We start from the raw sequence: 15038 nt of genomic DNA, 5'->3' as shown, positions 1-15038 counted from the left end.
TGACAGTCCTAGTCCTGATGCTCCTGTACCTCCTCCCTGATGGCAGCGGGTCAGAGAGATTGTGAGATGGGTGGTAGGGATTCTCAACAATGCTTTGTACCCTTCGGTTACAATGGTCCCAGTAAATACACAAGCCCTGCTAATCCTCTCAGCAGTTTTTACTCACAACACGCTGGAGGAACTCAGCAGGTCGGGCAGCATCCGTGGAAAAGATCGGACGACGTTTCGGGCCGGAACCCTTCGTCAGAACTTGACGTTTCGGGCTGGAACCCTTCTTCAGGTTGTGAGTGTTGCTTTGACCCCAGCCTCCGCAGATTATTTTGTGTTGGCAGTTTTTACTATCCTCTGCCTCTGTAGCGTCTTGCGGTCTGATGCCTTTCTGGTTCCATACCACACAATCATGCAGCCAGACAGGACATTGTCTATATGTTTTGTTTACATCTGGATGCTCAGAAAATGATACAGCACAGAAAGAGGCCAATCAGCCCATCAATCATCATTCCAGTGCTGCCTGTCTCCATGTCTCCATGCTCCCTTCCCTCAGCACACACATTTCTCTTATCCTTCGTCAGGTTCGGGAAAGGGGTGACGTTACTGTGGGAATCGAGTGTTTTTAATCCAAGGTTCTTTCCGAAGTCGGGAAAGAGGCACAAAGTGTGTTGCTTCACAATAGTTTTGTTAAGTGTTAACAGAACAAAGAGAATTGGTAAACAGACAGTAACAGGAAGACAGGCTAGTAGCAGAAGGAAGATAGGGGCACTGTTTGATGAGCTCTTTTTGTGCCCCATAGATAAGAAACGTTCCACTCAAATTCCCAGAGAAGAGTTAACCAATCAGGTAGTCCCTTTTAACAACAATGCAATATGATGGGAAGATTCGAGGGCTTTGGAAAATGAACTATAACATACTGAACAATTGCGTGTGCATACTGTGACCACTAGGAGACATACTAAGCAGTTACGTATATATAAATAAATAGTTATCTAAAATATAAGCAGGTAATTAATTGGTTACATAGCAGAGAAAATAACATTAACCAGTCCAATCCAACATTACAGGGACACATAGGAGGGTACGACAGGGTGGAAGTGGAAATGTTTCACCAGAGGGAGAGTCCTGATTGAGGGTGATACAGTTGCCTCCTCGGTCACTCCCATCAGATGGGAGATGCAGGAGACTGAAGACCCACACCCAACATTTCGGGAATCACTTCTTCCCCTCCACCATCAGATTTCCGAATGGACATTGAACCTATGAACACTATGCCATTTTTTGCTCTCTTTTTGCCCTATTTATTTATTTTTATAAGCAGAGTTTTCTTATTGTAATGCAGAGTATATTTAATTCATTGCACTGTCCTGCTGCAGAACAACAGATTTCAGTGATAGTAAATCTGATTCTGATTCTAACTACCATTAGAAAGGAGGTACAGGAGCCCAAAGACACACACTCAATGATTCAGGAACAGCTTCTTTTCTCTGCCACCAGATTTCTGAATGGACATTGAACACATGAACACTACCTCATTTCACACCATATATTTATTTTGTGACTAATGGTAATTATTAAGTCTTTGCATTGTACTGTTGCAGCAAACCTGCAAATTTCATGACATACGACAGATATAATAAATCCAGATTTGATAACAGCGGGATAGAGCTGTCCTCGAGGCTGCTAGTGAGTGATCTTAGGCTTTTGTGCCTTCAGCCTGACGCGAGAGGGGAGATGAGAGAATGTCCGGGGTGAGTGGGGTCTTTACTGAGACAATGAATTGTGTAGATGGAGCCCTTGGAGAGGAGGCTGGTTCCCCCGCTCTGAATTGATTGGAGCTGAGCTGATGTTGGGGAGTCTTGTTCCTGTGATGAGCTGATGTTGGGGAGACTGGTTCCTGTGAATAGTTGATGTTGGGGAGTCTAGTTGCTGTGATGAGCTGATGTTGGGGAGACTGGTTCATGTGATGAGCTGATGTTGGGGAGACTGGTTCCTGTGATGAGCTAATGTTGGGGAGTCAGGTTCCTGTGAATAGTTGATGTTGGGGAGTCTAGTTGCTGTGATGAGCTGAGCTGATGCTGAGGAGACTGGTTCATGTGATGAGCTGATGTTGGGGAGACTGGTTGCTGTGAGGAGTTGATGTTGAGGAGTCTGGTTGCTGTGATCAGCTGATCTTGGGGAGTCTGGTTCCTGTGATGGGCTAAGCTGATGTTGGGGAGTCTGGTTCCTGTGATGGGCTGAGCTGATGTTGGGCAATCTTGTTCCTGTGATGAGCTGATGCTGGGGAGTCTGGTTCCTGTGATGAGCTAATGTTGGGGAGTCTGGTTCCTGTGACTGGCTGAGCTGATGTCGGGGAGTCTGGTTCCTGTGATGAGCTGATGTTGGGGAGTCTAGTTCCAGTGATGAGTTGATGTTGGGGAGCCTGGTTCCTATGATGATTTGATGTTGGGGAGTCTGGTTCCTGGGATGAGGTGATGTTGGGGAGTCTGGTTCCTGTGATGGGCTGAGCTGATGTTGGGGGAGTCTGGTTCCTGTGATGGGCTGAGCTGATGTTGGGGAGCCTGGTTCCTGTGATGAGCTGAGCTGATGTTGGGGAGTATTGTTCCTGTGATGAGCTGATGCTGGGGAGTCTGGTTCCTGTGATGAGCTGATGTTGCGGAGTCTGGTTCCTGTGATGGGCTGAGCTGATGTTGGGAAGTATGGTTCCTGTGATGGGCTGAGCTGATGTTGGGGAGTCTGGTTCCTGTGATGAGTTGATGTTGGGGAGTCTGGTTCCTGTGATGAGTTGATGTTGGGGAGTATTGTTCCTGTGATGAGCTGATGCTGGGGAGTCTGGTTTCTGTGATGAGCTGATGTTGGGGAGTCTGGTTCCTGTGATGGGCTGAGCTGATGTTGGGGAGTCTGGTTCCTGTGATGGGCTGAGCTGATGTTGGGGAGTCTGGTTCCTGTGATGGGCTGAGCTGATGCTGGGGAGCCTGGTTCCTGTGATGAGCTGAGCTGATGTTGGGGAGTCTGGTTCCTGTGATGAGCTGAGCTGATGTTGGGGAGTCTGGTTCTTGTGATGAGCTGATGTTGGGGAGTCTGGTTCCTGTGAATAGTTAATGCTGGGGAGTCTAGTTGCTGTGATGAGCTGATGTTGGGGAGACTGGTACATGTGATGAACTGATGTTGGGGAGACTGGTTGCTGTGAGGAGTTGATGTTGAGGAGTCTAGTTGCTGTGATGAGCTGATGTTGGGGAGTCTGGTTCCTGTGATGAGTTGATGTTGGGAAGCCTGGTTCCTGTGATGGGCTGAGTTGATGTTGGGGAGTCTGGTTCCTATGAAGAGATGATGTTGGGGAGTCCAGTTGCTGTGATGAGCTGATGTTGCGGAGTCTGGTTCCTGTAATGAGTTGATGTTGCTGAGTCCAGTTGCTGTGATGATCTGATGTGGGGGAGTCTGGTTCCTGTGATGGGCTGAGCTGATGATGGGGAGTCTGGCTCCTGTGATGGGCAGAGCTGATGTTGGGGAGTCTGATTCTTGTGATGAGCTGATGCTGGGGAGTCTGGTTGCTGTGATGAGTTGATGCTAGGGAGTCTGGTTCCTGTGATGGGCTGAGCTGATGTTGGGGAGTCTGGCTCCTGTGATGGGCTGAGCTGATGCTGGGGAGTCTGGTTCCTGTGATGAGTTGATGTTAGGGAGTCTGGTTCCTGTGATGAGCTGATGTCGGGGAGTCTGGTTCCTGTGATGAGCTGATGCTGCGGAGTCTGGTTCCTGTGATGGGCTGAGCTGATGCTGGGTAGCCAGGTTCCTGTGATGAGCTGAGCTGATGTTGGGGATTATTGTTCCTGTGATGAGCTGATGCTGGGGAGTCTGGTTTCTGTGATGAGCTGATGTTAGGGAGTCTGGTTCCTGTGATGAGCTGATGTTGCGGAGTCTGGTTCCTGTGATGGGCTGAGCTGATGTTGGGAAGTATGGTTCCTGTGATGGGCTGAGCTGATGTTGGGGAGTCTGGTTCCTGTGAAGAGCTGATGCTGGGAGGTCTGGTTCCTGTGATGAGCTAATCTTGGGGAGTCTGGTTCCTGTGATTGGCTGAGCTGATGTCGGGGAGTCTGGTTCCTGTGATGAGCTGATGCTGGGGAGTCTGGTTCCTGTGATGAGTTGATGTTGGGGAGTCTAGTTCCTGTGATGAGTTGATGTTGGGGAGCCTGGTTCCTGCGATAGGCTGAGTTGACGTTGGGGAGTCTGGTTCCTATTATGATTTGATGTTGGGGAGTCTGGTTCCTGTGATGAGTTGATGTTGGGAAGCCTGGTTCCCGTGATGGGCTAAGCTGATGTTTGGGAGTCTGGTTCCTATGAAGAGTTGATGTTGGGGAGTCTAGTTGCTGTGATGAGCTGTTGCTGCGGAGTCTGCTTCCTGTAATGAGTTGATGTTGGGGAGTCCAGTTGTTGTGATGATCTGATGTTGGGGAGTCTGGTTCCTGTGATGGGCTGAGCTGATGATGGGGAGTCTGGTTTCTGTGATGAGCTGATGTTGGGGAGGCTGGTTCCTGTGATGGGCTGATGCTGGGGAGTCTGGTTCCTGTGATGAGCTGATGTTGGGGAGTCTGGTTCCTGTGATGGGCTGAGCTGATGTTGGGGAGTATGGTTCCTGTGATGGGCTGAGCTGATGTTGGGGAGTCTGGTTCCTGTGATGAGTTGATGTTGGGGAGTCTGGTTCCTGTGATGAGCTGATGTTGGGGAGTCTGGTTCCTGTGATGAGCTGAGCAGCTGGGGAGTCTGGTTTCTGTGATGAGCTGATGTTGGGGAGTCTGGTTCCTGTGATGGGCTGAGCTAATATTGGGGAGTCTGGTTCCTGTGATGGGCTGAGCTGATGTTGGGGAGTCTGGTTCCTGTGATGGGCTGAGCTGATGCTGGGGAGTCTGGTTCCTGTGATGAGCTGAGCTGATGTTAGGGAGTCTGGTTCCTGTGATGAGCTGAGCTGATGTTGGGGAGTCTTGTTCCTGTGATGAGCTGATGTTGGGGAGTCTGGTTCCTGTGAATAGTTGATGCTGGGGAGTCTAGTTGCTGTGATGAGCTGATGTTGGGGAGACTGGTACATGTGATGAACTGATGTTGGGGAGACTGGTTGCTGTGAGGAGTTGATATTGAGGAGTCTAGTTGCTGTGATGAGCTGATGTTGGGGAGTCTGGTTCCTGTGATGAGTTGATGTTGGGAAGCCTGGTTCCTGTGCTGGGCTGAGTTGATGTTGGGGCGTCTGGTTCCTATGAAGAGTTGATGTTGGGGAGTCCAGTTGCTGTGATGAGCTGATGTTGTGGAGTCTGGTTCCTGTAATGAGTTGATGTTGGTGAGTCCAGTTGCTGTGATGATCTGATGTTAGGGAGTCCGGTTCCTGTGATGAGCTGATGTTGCGGAGTTTGGTTCCTGTGATGGGCTGAGCTGATGATGGGGAGTCTGGCTCCTGTGATGGGCAGAGCTGATGTTGGGGAGTCTGATTCTTGTGATGAGCTGATGCTGGGGAGTCTGGTTCCTGTGATGAGTTGATGCTAGGGAGTCTGGTTCCTGTGATGGGCTGAGCTGATGTTGGGGAGTCTGGCTCCTGTGATGGGCTGAGCTGATGCTGGGGAGTCTGGTTCCTGTGATGAGTTGATGTTAGGGAGTCTGGTTCCTGTGATGAGCTGATGCTGCGGAGTCTGGTTCCTGTGATGGGCTGAGCTGATGCTGGGTAGCCTGGTTCCTGTGATGAGCTGAGCTGATGTTGGGGATTATTGTTCCTGTGATGAGCTGATGCTGGGGAGTCTGGTTTCTGTGATGAGCTGATGTTAGGGAGTCTGGTTCCTGTGATGAGCTGATGTTGCGGAGTCTGGTTCCTGTGATGGGCTGAGCTGATGTTGGGAAGTATGGTTCCTGTGATGGGCTGAGCTGATGTTGGGGAGTCTGGTTCCTGTGAAGAGCTGATGCTGGGAGGTCTGGTTCCTGTGAAGAGCTAATGTTGGGGAGTCTGGTTCCTGTAATTGGCTGAGCTGATGTCGGGGAGTCTGGTTCCTGTGATGAGCTGATGCTGGGGAGTCTGGTTCCTGTGATGAGTTGATGTTGGGGAGTCTAGTTCCTGTGATGAGTTGATGTTGGGGAGCCTGGTTCCTGCGATAGGCTGAGTTGACGTTGGGGAGTCTGGTTCCTATTATGATTTGATGTTGGGGAGTCTGGTTCCTGTGATGAGTTGATGTTGGGAAGCCTGGTTCCCGTGATGGGCTAAGCTGATGTTTGGGAGTCTGGTTCTTATGAAGAGTTGATGTTGGGCAGTCTAGTTGCTGTGATGAGCTCATGCTGCGGAGTCTGCTTCCTGTAATGAGTTGATGTTGGGGAGTCCAGTTGTTGTGATGAGCTGATGTTGGGGAGTCTGGTTCCTGTGATGGGCTGAGCTGATGATGGGGAGTCTGGTTTCTGTGATGAGCTGATGTTGGGGAGGCTGGTTCCTGTGATGGGCTGAAATGATGTTGGGGAGTCTGGTTCCTGTGATGGACTGAGCTGATGCTGGGGAGTCAGGTTCCTGTGATGGGCTGAGCAGATGCTGTGGAGTCTGGTTCCTGTGATGAGTTGATGTTGGGGAGTCTAGTTCCTGTGATGAGTTGATGTTGGGGAGTCTGGTTCCTGTGAATAGTTGATGTTCGGGAGTCTAGTTGCTGTGATGAGCTGATGTTGGGGAGTCTGGTTCCTATGAAGAGTTGATGTTGGGGAGTCCAGTTGCTGTGATAAGCTGATGTTGCGGATTGTGGTTCCTGCAATGAGTTGATGTTGGGGAGTCCAGTTGCTGTGATGAGCTGATGTTGGGGAGTCTGGTTCCTGTGGTGGGCTGAGGTGATGCTGGGGAGTCTTGTTCCTGTGATGAGCTAATGTTGTTGAGTCTGGTTCCTGCGATGGGCTGAGCTGATGTTGGGGAGTCTGGCTCCAGTGATGGGCTGAGCTGATGCTGGGGAGTCTTGTTCCTGTGATGAGCTAATGTTCGGGAGTCTGGTTCCTGTCATGGGCTGAGCTGATGTTGGGGAGTCTGGTTCCTATTATGATTTGATGTTGGGGAGTCTGGTTGCTGTGATGAGTTGATGTTGGGGAGTCTGGTTCCTGTGATGGGCTGAGCTGATGTTAGGGAGTCTGGTTCCTGTGATGGGCTGAGCTGATGCTGGGGAGCCTGGTTCCTGTGATGAGCTGAGCTGATGTTGGGGAGTCTTGTTCCTGTGATGAGCTGATGTTGGGGAGTCTGGTTCCAGTGAATAGTTGATGTTTGGGAGTCTAGTTGCTGTGATGAGCTGATGTTGGGGAGACTGGTACATGTGATGAGCTGATGTTGGGGAGACTGGTTGCTGTGAGGAGTTGATGTTGAGGAGTCTAGTTGCTGTGATGAGCTGATGTTGGGGAGTCTGGTTCCTATGAAGAATTGATGTTGGGGAGTCCAGTTGCTGTGATGAGCTGATGTTGCGGAGTCTGGTTCCTGTAATGAGTTGATATTGGTGAGTCCAGTTGCTGTGATGAGCTGCTGTGGGGGAGTCTGGTTCCTGTGATCGGCTGAGCTGATGATGGGGAGTCTGGCTCCTGTGATGGGCTGAGCTGATGTTGTGGAGTCTGGTTCTTGTGATGAGCTGATGCTGGGGAGTCTGGTTCCTGTGATGAGCTTGATGCTGGGGAGTCTGGTTTCTGTGATGAGTTGATGTTAGGGAGTCTGGTTCCTGTGATGGGCTGAGCTGATGCTGGGTAGCCAGGTTCCTGTGATGAGCTGAGCTGATGTTGGGGATTATTGTTCCTGTGATGAGCTGATGCTGGGGAGTCTGGTTTCTGTGATGAGCTGATGTTCGGGAGTCTGGTTCCTGTGATGAGCTGATGTTGCGGAGTCTGGTTCCTGTGATGGGCTGAGCTGATTTTGGGAAGTATGGTTCCTGTGATGGGCTGAGCTGATGTTGGGGAGTCTGGTTCCTGTGAAGAGCTGATGCTGGGAGGTCTGGTTCTTGTGAAGAGCTAATGTTGGGGAGTCTGGTTCCTGTGATTGGCTGAGCTGATGTCGGGGAGTCTGGTTCCTGTGATGAGCTGATGCTGGGGAGTCTGGTTCCTGTGATGAGTTGATGTTGGGGAGCCTGGTTCCTGCGATAGGCTGAGTTGACGTTGGGGAGTCTGGTTCCTATTATGATTTGATGTTGGGGAGTCTGGTTGCTGTGATGAGTTGATGTTGGGGAGTCTGGTTCCTGTGATGGGCTGAGCTGATGTTGGGGAGTCTGGTTCCTGTGATGGGCTGAGCTGATGCTGGGGAGCCTGGTTCCTGTGATGAGCTGAGCTGATGTTGGGGAGTCTGGTTCCTGTGAATAGTTGATGTTGGGGAGTCTAGATGCTGTGATGAGCTGATGTTGGGGAGACTGGTACATGTGATGAGCTGATGTTGGGTAGACTGGTTGCTGTGAGGAGTTGATGTTGAGGAGTCTAGTTGCTGTGATGAGCTGATGTTGGGGAGTCTGGTTCCTGTGATGAGTTGATGTTGGGAAGCCTCGTTCCTGTGATGGGCTGAGTTGATGTTGGGGAGTCTGGTTCCTATGAAGAGTTGATGTTGGGGAGTCCAGTTGCTGTGATGAGCTGATGTTGCGGAGTCTGGTTCCTGTAATGAGTTGATGTTGGTGAGTCCAGTTGCTGTGATGAGCTGCTGTGGGGGAGTCTGGTTCCTGTGATCGGCTGAGCTGATCATGGGGAGTCTGGCTCCTGTGATGGGCTGAGCTGATGTTGTGGAGTCTGGTTCTTGTGATGAGCTGATGCTGGGGAGTCTGGTTCCTGTGATGGACTGATGTTGGGGAGGCTGGTTCCTGTGATGGGCTGAAATGATGTTGGGGAGTCTGGTTCCTGTGATGGACTGAGCTGATGCTGTGGAGTCTGGTTGCTGTGATGAGTTGATGTTGGGGAGTCTAGTTCCTGTGATGAGTTGCTGTTGTGGAGCATGGTTCCTGCGATAGGCTGAGTTGATGTTGGGGAGTCTGGTTCCTGTGATGAGTTGATGTTGGGGAGTCTGGTTGGTGGGCTGAGTTGATGCTGAGGAGTCTGGTTCCTGTGATGGGCTGAGCTGATGCTGGGGAGTTTGGTTGCTGTGATGGGCTGAGCTGATGTTGCGGAGTCTTGTTCCTGTGATGAGCTGATGTTGGGGAGTCTGGTTCCTGTGAATAGTTGATGTTGGGGAGTCTTGTTGCTGTGATGAGCTGATGTTGGGGAGTCTGGTTCCTGTGATGAGCTGATGTTGGGGAGACAGGTTCATGTGATGAGCTGATGTTGGGGAGACTGGTTGCTGTGAGGAGTTGATGTTGAGGAGTCTAGTTGCTGTGATGAGCTGATGTTGGGGAGTCTGTTTCCTGTGATGAGTTGATTTTGGGGAGCCTGGTTCCTGTGATGGGCTGAGTTGATGTTGGGGAGTCTGGTTCCTATGAACAGTTGATGTTGGGGAGTCCAGTTGCTGTGATGAGCTAATGTTGCGGAGTCTGGTTCCTGTAATGAGTTGATGTTGGTGAGTCCAGTTGCTGTGATGAGCTGATGTTGGGGAGTCTGGTTCCTATGAAGAATTGATGTTGGGGAGTCCAGTTGCTGTGATGAGCTGATGTTGCGGAGTCTGGTTCCTGTAATGAGTTGATGTTGGTGAGTCTAGTTGCTGTGATGAGCTGCTGTGGGGGAGTCTGGTTCCTGTGATGGGCTGAGCTGATGATGGGGTGTCTGACTCCTGTGATGGGCTGAGCTGATGTTGTGGAGTCTGGTTCTTGTGATGAGCTGATGCTGGGGAGTCTGGTTCCTGTGATGAGTTGATGCTAGGGAGTCTGGTTCCTGTGATGAGCTGATGCTGGGCAGTTTGGTTCCTGTGATGGGCTGAGCTGATGCTGGGTAGCCTGGTTCCTGTGATGAGCTGAGCTGATGTTGGGGATTATTGTTCCTGTGATGAGCTGATGCTGGGGAGTCTGGTTTCTGTGATGAGCTGATGTTCGGGAGTCTGGTTCCTGTGATGAGCTGATGTTGCGGAGTCTGGTTCCTGTGATGGGCTGAGCGGATGTTGGGAAGTATGGTTCCTGTGATGGGCTGAGCTGATGTTGGGGAGTCTGGTTCCTGTGAAGAGCTGATGCTGGGATGTCTGGTTCCTGTGATGAGCTAATGTTGGGGAGTCTGGTTCCTGTGATTGGCTGAGCTGATGTCGGGGAGTCTGGTTCCTGTGATGAGCTGATGCTGGGGAGTCTGGTTCCTGAGATGAGTTGATGTTGGGGAGCCTGGTTCCTGCGATAGGCTGAGTTGACGTTGGGGAGTCTGGTTCCTATTATGATTTGATGTTGGGGAGTCTGGTTGCTGTGCTGAGTAGATGTTGGGGAGTCTGGTTCCTGTGATGGGCTGAGCTGATGTTGTGGAGTCTGGTTCATGTGATGGGCTGAGCTGATGCTGGGGAGCCTGGTTCCTGTGATGAGCTGAGCTGATGTTGGGGAGTCTTGTTCCTGTGATGAGCTGATGTTGGGGAGTCTGGTTCCTGTGAATAGTTGATGTTGGGGAGTCCAGATGCTGTGATGAGCTGATGTTGGGGAGACTGGTACATGTGATGAGCTGATGTTGGGGAGACTGGTTGCTGAGAGGAGTTGATGTTGAGGAGTCTAGTTGCTGTGATGAGCTGATGTTGGGGAGTCTGGTTCCTGTGATGAGTTGATGTTGGGAAGCCTGGTTCCTGTGATGGGCTGAGTTGATGTTGGGGAGTCTGGTTCCTATGAAGAGTTGATGTTGGGGAGTCCAGTTGCTGTGATGAGCTGATGTTGCGGAGTCTGGTTCCTGTAATGAGTTGATGTTGGTGAGTCCAGTTGCTGTGATGAGCTGCTGTTGGGGAGTCTCGTTCCTGTGATGGGCTGAGCTGATCATGGGGAGTCTGGCTCCTGTGATGGGCTGAGCTGATGTTGTGGAGTCTGGTTCTTGTGATGAGCTGATGCTGGGGAGTTTGGTTCCTGTGATGGACTGAGCTGATGCTGTGGAGTCTGGTTGCTGTGATGAGTTGATGTTGGGGAGTCTAGTTCCTGTGATGAGATGCTGTTGGGGAGCATGGTTCCTGCGATAGGCTGAGTTGATGTTGTGGAGTCTGGTTCCTGTGATGAGTTGATGTTGGGGAGTCTGGTTACTGTGGTGGGCTGAGTTGATGCTGGGGAGTCTGGTTCCTGTGATGGGCTGAGCTGATGCTGGGGAGTTTGGTTGCTGTGATGGGCTGAGCTGATGTTGGGGAGTCTTGTTCCTGTGATGAGCTGATGTTGGGGAGTCTGGTTCCTGTGAATAGTTGATGTTGGGGAGTCTAGTTGCTGTGATGAGCTGATGTAGAGGAGACCGGTTCATGTGATGAGCTGATGTTGGGGAGACTGGTTCATGTGAAGAGCTGATGTTGGGGAGACTGGTTGCTGTGAGGAGTTGATGTTGAGGAGTCTAGTTCCTGTGATGAGCTAATGTTGCGGAGTCTGGTTCCTGTGATGAGTTGATGTTGGGGAGTCTGGTTCCTGTGATGGGCTAAGCTGATGTTGGGGAGTCTGGTTCCTATGAAAAGTTGATGTTGGGGAGTCTAGTTGCTGTGATGAGCTGATGTTGCGGAGTCTGGTTCCTGTAATGAGTTGATGTTGGTGAGTCTAGTTGCTGTGATGAGCTGCTGTGGGGGAGTCTGGTTCCTGTGATGGGCTGAGCTGATGATGGGGTGTCTGACTCCTGTGATGGGCTGAGCTGATGTTGTGGAGTCTGGTTCTTGTGATGAGCTGATGCTGGGGAGTCTGGTTCCTGTGATGAGTTGATGCTAGGGAGTCTGGTTCCTGTGATGAGCTGATGCTGGGGAGTCTGGTTCCTGTGATGGGCTGAGCTGATGCTGGGTAGCCTGGTTCCTGTGATGAGCTGAGCTGATGTTGGGGATTATTGTTCCTGTGATGAGCTGATGCTGGGGAGTCTGGTTTCTGTGATGAGCTGATGTTCGGGAGTCTGGTTCCTGTGATGAGCTGATGTTGCGGAGTCTGGTTCCTGTGATGGGCTGAGCTGATGTTGGGAAGTATGGTTCCTGAGATGGGCTGAGCTGATGTTGGGGAGTCTGGTTCCTGTGAAGAGTTGATGCTGGGAGGTCTGGTTCCTGTGATGAGCTAATGTTGGGGAGTCTGGTTCCTGTAATTGGCTGAGCTGATGTCGGGGAGTCTGGTTCCTGTGATGAGCTGATGCTGGGGAGTCTGGTTCCTGTGATGAGTTGATGTTGGGGAGCCTGGTTCCTGCGATAGGCTGAGTTGACGTTGGGGAGTCTGGTTCCTATTATGATTTGATGTTGGGGAGTCTGGTTGCTGTGATGAGTTGATGTTGGGGAGTCTGGTTCCTGTGATGGGCTGAGCTGATGTTAGGGAGTCTGGTTCCTGTGATGGGCTGAGCTGATGCTGGGGAGCCTGGTTCCTGTGATGAGCTGAGCTGATGTTGGGGAGTCTTGTTCCTGTGATGAGCTGAGGTTGGGGAGTCTGGTTCCAGTGAATAGTTGATGTTTGGGAGTCTAGTTGCTGTGATGAGCTGATGTTGGGGAGACTGGTTCATGTGATGAGCTGATGTTGGGGAGTCTGGCTCCTGTGATGAGCTGATGTTGGGGAGTCTAGTTGCTGTGATGAGCTGATGTTGGGGAGTCTGGTTCCTGTGATGAGTTGATGTTGGGAAGCCTGGTTCCTCTGATGGGCTGAGTTGATGTTGGGGAGTCTGGTTCCTATGAAGAGTTGATGTTGGGGAGTCCAGTTGCTGTGATGAGCTGATGTTGCGGAGTCTGGTTCCTGTAATGAGTTGATGTTGGTGAGTCCAGTTGCTGTGATGAGCTGCTGTGGGGGAGTCTGGTTCCTGTGATCGGCTGAGCTGATGATGGGGAGTCTGGCTCCTGTGATGGGCTGAGCTGATGTTGGGGAGTCTGGTTCCTGTGATGAGCTGATGTTGGGGAGTCTGGTTCCTGTGATGGGCTGAGCTGATGATGGGGAGTCTGGTTCCTGTGATGAGCTGATGCTGGGGAGTCTAGTTGCTGTGATGAGCTGCTGTTGGGGAGTCTGGTTCCTGTGATCGGCTGAGCTGATGTTGGGGAGTCTGGTTGCTGTGATGAGTTGATGTTGGGGAGTCTGGTTCCTGTGATGGGCTGAGTTGATGCTGGGGAGTCTGGTTCCTGTGATGGGCTGAGCTGATGCTGGGGAGTTTGGTTGCTGTGATGGGCTGAGCTGATGTTGGGGAGTCTTGTTCCTGTGATGAGCTGATGTTGGGGAGTCTGGTTCCTGTGAATAGTTGATGTTTGGGAGTGTAGTTGCTGTGATGAGCTGATGTTGGGGAGTCTGGCTCCTGTGATGAGCTGATGTTGGGGAGACTGGTTCATGTGAAGAGCTGATGTTGGGGAGACTGGTTGCTGTGAGGAGTTGATGTTGAGGAGTCTAGTTCCTGTGATGAGCTAATGTTGCGGAGTCTGGTTCCTGTAATGAGTTGATGTTGGTGAGTCCAGTTGCTGTGATGAGCTGATGTTGGGGAGTCTGGTTCCTATGAAGAATTGATGTTGGGGAGTCCAGTTGCTGTGATGAGCTGATGTTGCGGAGTCTGGTTCCTGTAATGAGTTGATATTGGTGAGTCCAGTTGCTGTGATGAGCTGCTGTGGGGGAGTCTGGTTCCTGTGATCGGCTGAGCTGATGATGGGGAGTCTGGCTCCTGTGATGGGCTGAGCTGATGTTGGGGAGTCTGGTTCTTGTGATGAGCTGATGCTGGGGAGTCTGGTTCCTGTGATGAGTTGATGCTAGGGAGTCTGGTTCCTGTGATGAGCTGATGCTGGGCAGTCTGGTTCCTGTGATGGGCTGAGCTGATGCTGGGTAGCCAGGTTCCTGTGATGAGCTGAGCTGATGTTGGGGATTATTGTTCCTGTGATGAGCTGATGCTGGGGAGTCTGGTTCCTGTGATGAGCTGATGTTGCGGAGTCTGGTTCCTGTGATGAGCTGATGTTGCGGAGTCTGGTTCCTGTGATGGGCTGAGCTGATGTTGGGAAGTATGGTTCCTGTGATGGGCTGAGCTGATGTTGGGGAGTCTGGTTCCTGTGAAGAGCTGATGCTGGGAGGTCTGGTTCCTGTGAAGAGCTAATGTTGGGGAGTCTGGTTCCTGTAATTGGCTGAGCTGATGTCGGGGAGTCTGGTTCCTGTGATGAGCTGATGCTGGGGAGTCTGGTTCCTGTGATGAGTTGATGTTGGGGAGCCTGGTTCCTGCGATAGGCTGAGTTGACGTTGGGGAGTCTGGTTCCTATTATGATCTGATGTTGGGGAGTCTGGTTGCTGTGATGAGTTGATGTTGGGGAGTCTGGTTCCTGTGATGGGCTGAGCTGATGTTAGGGAGTCTGGTTCCTGTGATGGGCTGAGCTGATGCTGGGGAGCCTGGTTCCTGTGATGAGCTGAGCTGATGTTGGGGAGTCTTGTTCCTGTGATGAGCTGATGTTGGGGAGTCTGGTTCCAGTGAATAGTTGATGTTTGGGAGTGTAGTTGCTGTGATGAGCTGATGTTGGGGAGACTGGTTCATGTGATGAGCTGATGTTGGGGAGTCTGGCTCCTGTGATGGTCTGAGCTGATGTTGGGGAGTCTGGTTCCTGTGATGAGCTGATGTTGCGGAGTCTGGTTCCTGTGATGAGTTGATGTTGGGGAGTCTGGTTCCTGTGATGGGCTGGCTGAGCTGATGTTGGGGAGTCTGGTTGCTGTGATGAGCTGATGTTGGGGAGACTGGTACATGTGATGAGCTGATGTTGCGGAGACTGGTTCCTGTAATGAGTTGATGTTGGTGAGTCCAGTTGCTGTGATGAGCTGCTGTGGGGGAGTCTGGTTCCTGTGATGGGCTGAGCTGATGATGGGGAGTCTGGCTCCTGTGATGGGCTGAGCTGATGTTGTGGAGTCTGGTTCTTGTGATGAGCTGATGCTGGGGAGTCTGGTTCCTGTGATGAGTTGATGCTGGGGAGTCTGGTTTCTGTGATGAGTTGATGTTAGGGAGTCTGGTTCCTGTGATGGGCTGAGCTGATGCTGGGTAGCCAGGTTCCT

The sequence above is a fragment of the Mobula hypostoma genome, chromosome 7 (genome assembly GCF_963921235.1).
Source record: "Mobula hypostoma chromosome 7, sMobHyp1.1, whole genome shotgun sequence".
NCBI lineage: Eukaryota > Metazoa > Chordata > Chondrichthyes > Myliobatiformes > Myliobatidae > Mobula > Mobula hypostoma.
Note: the sequence above shows the minus strand (reverse complement) of the source record.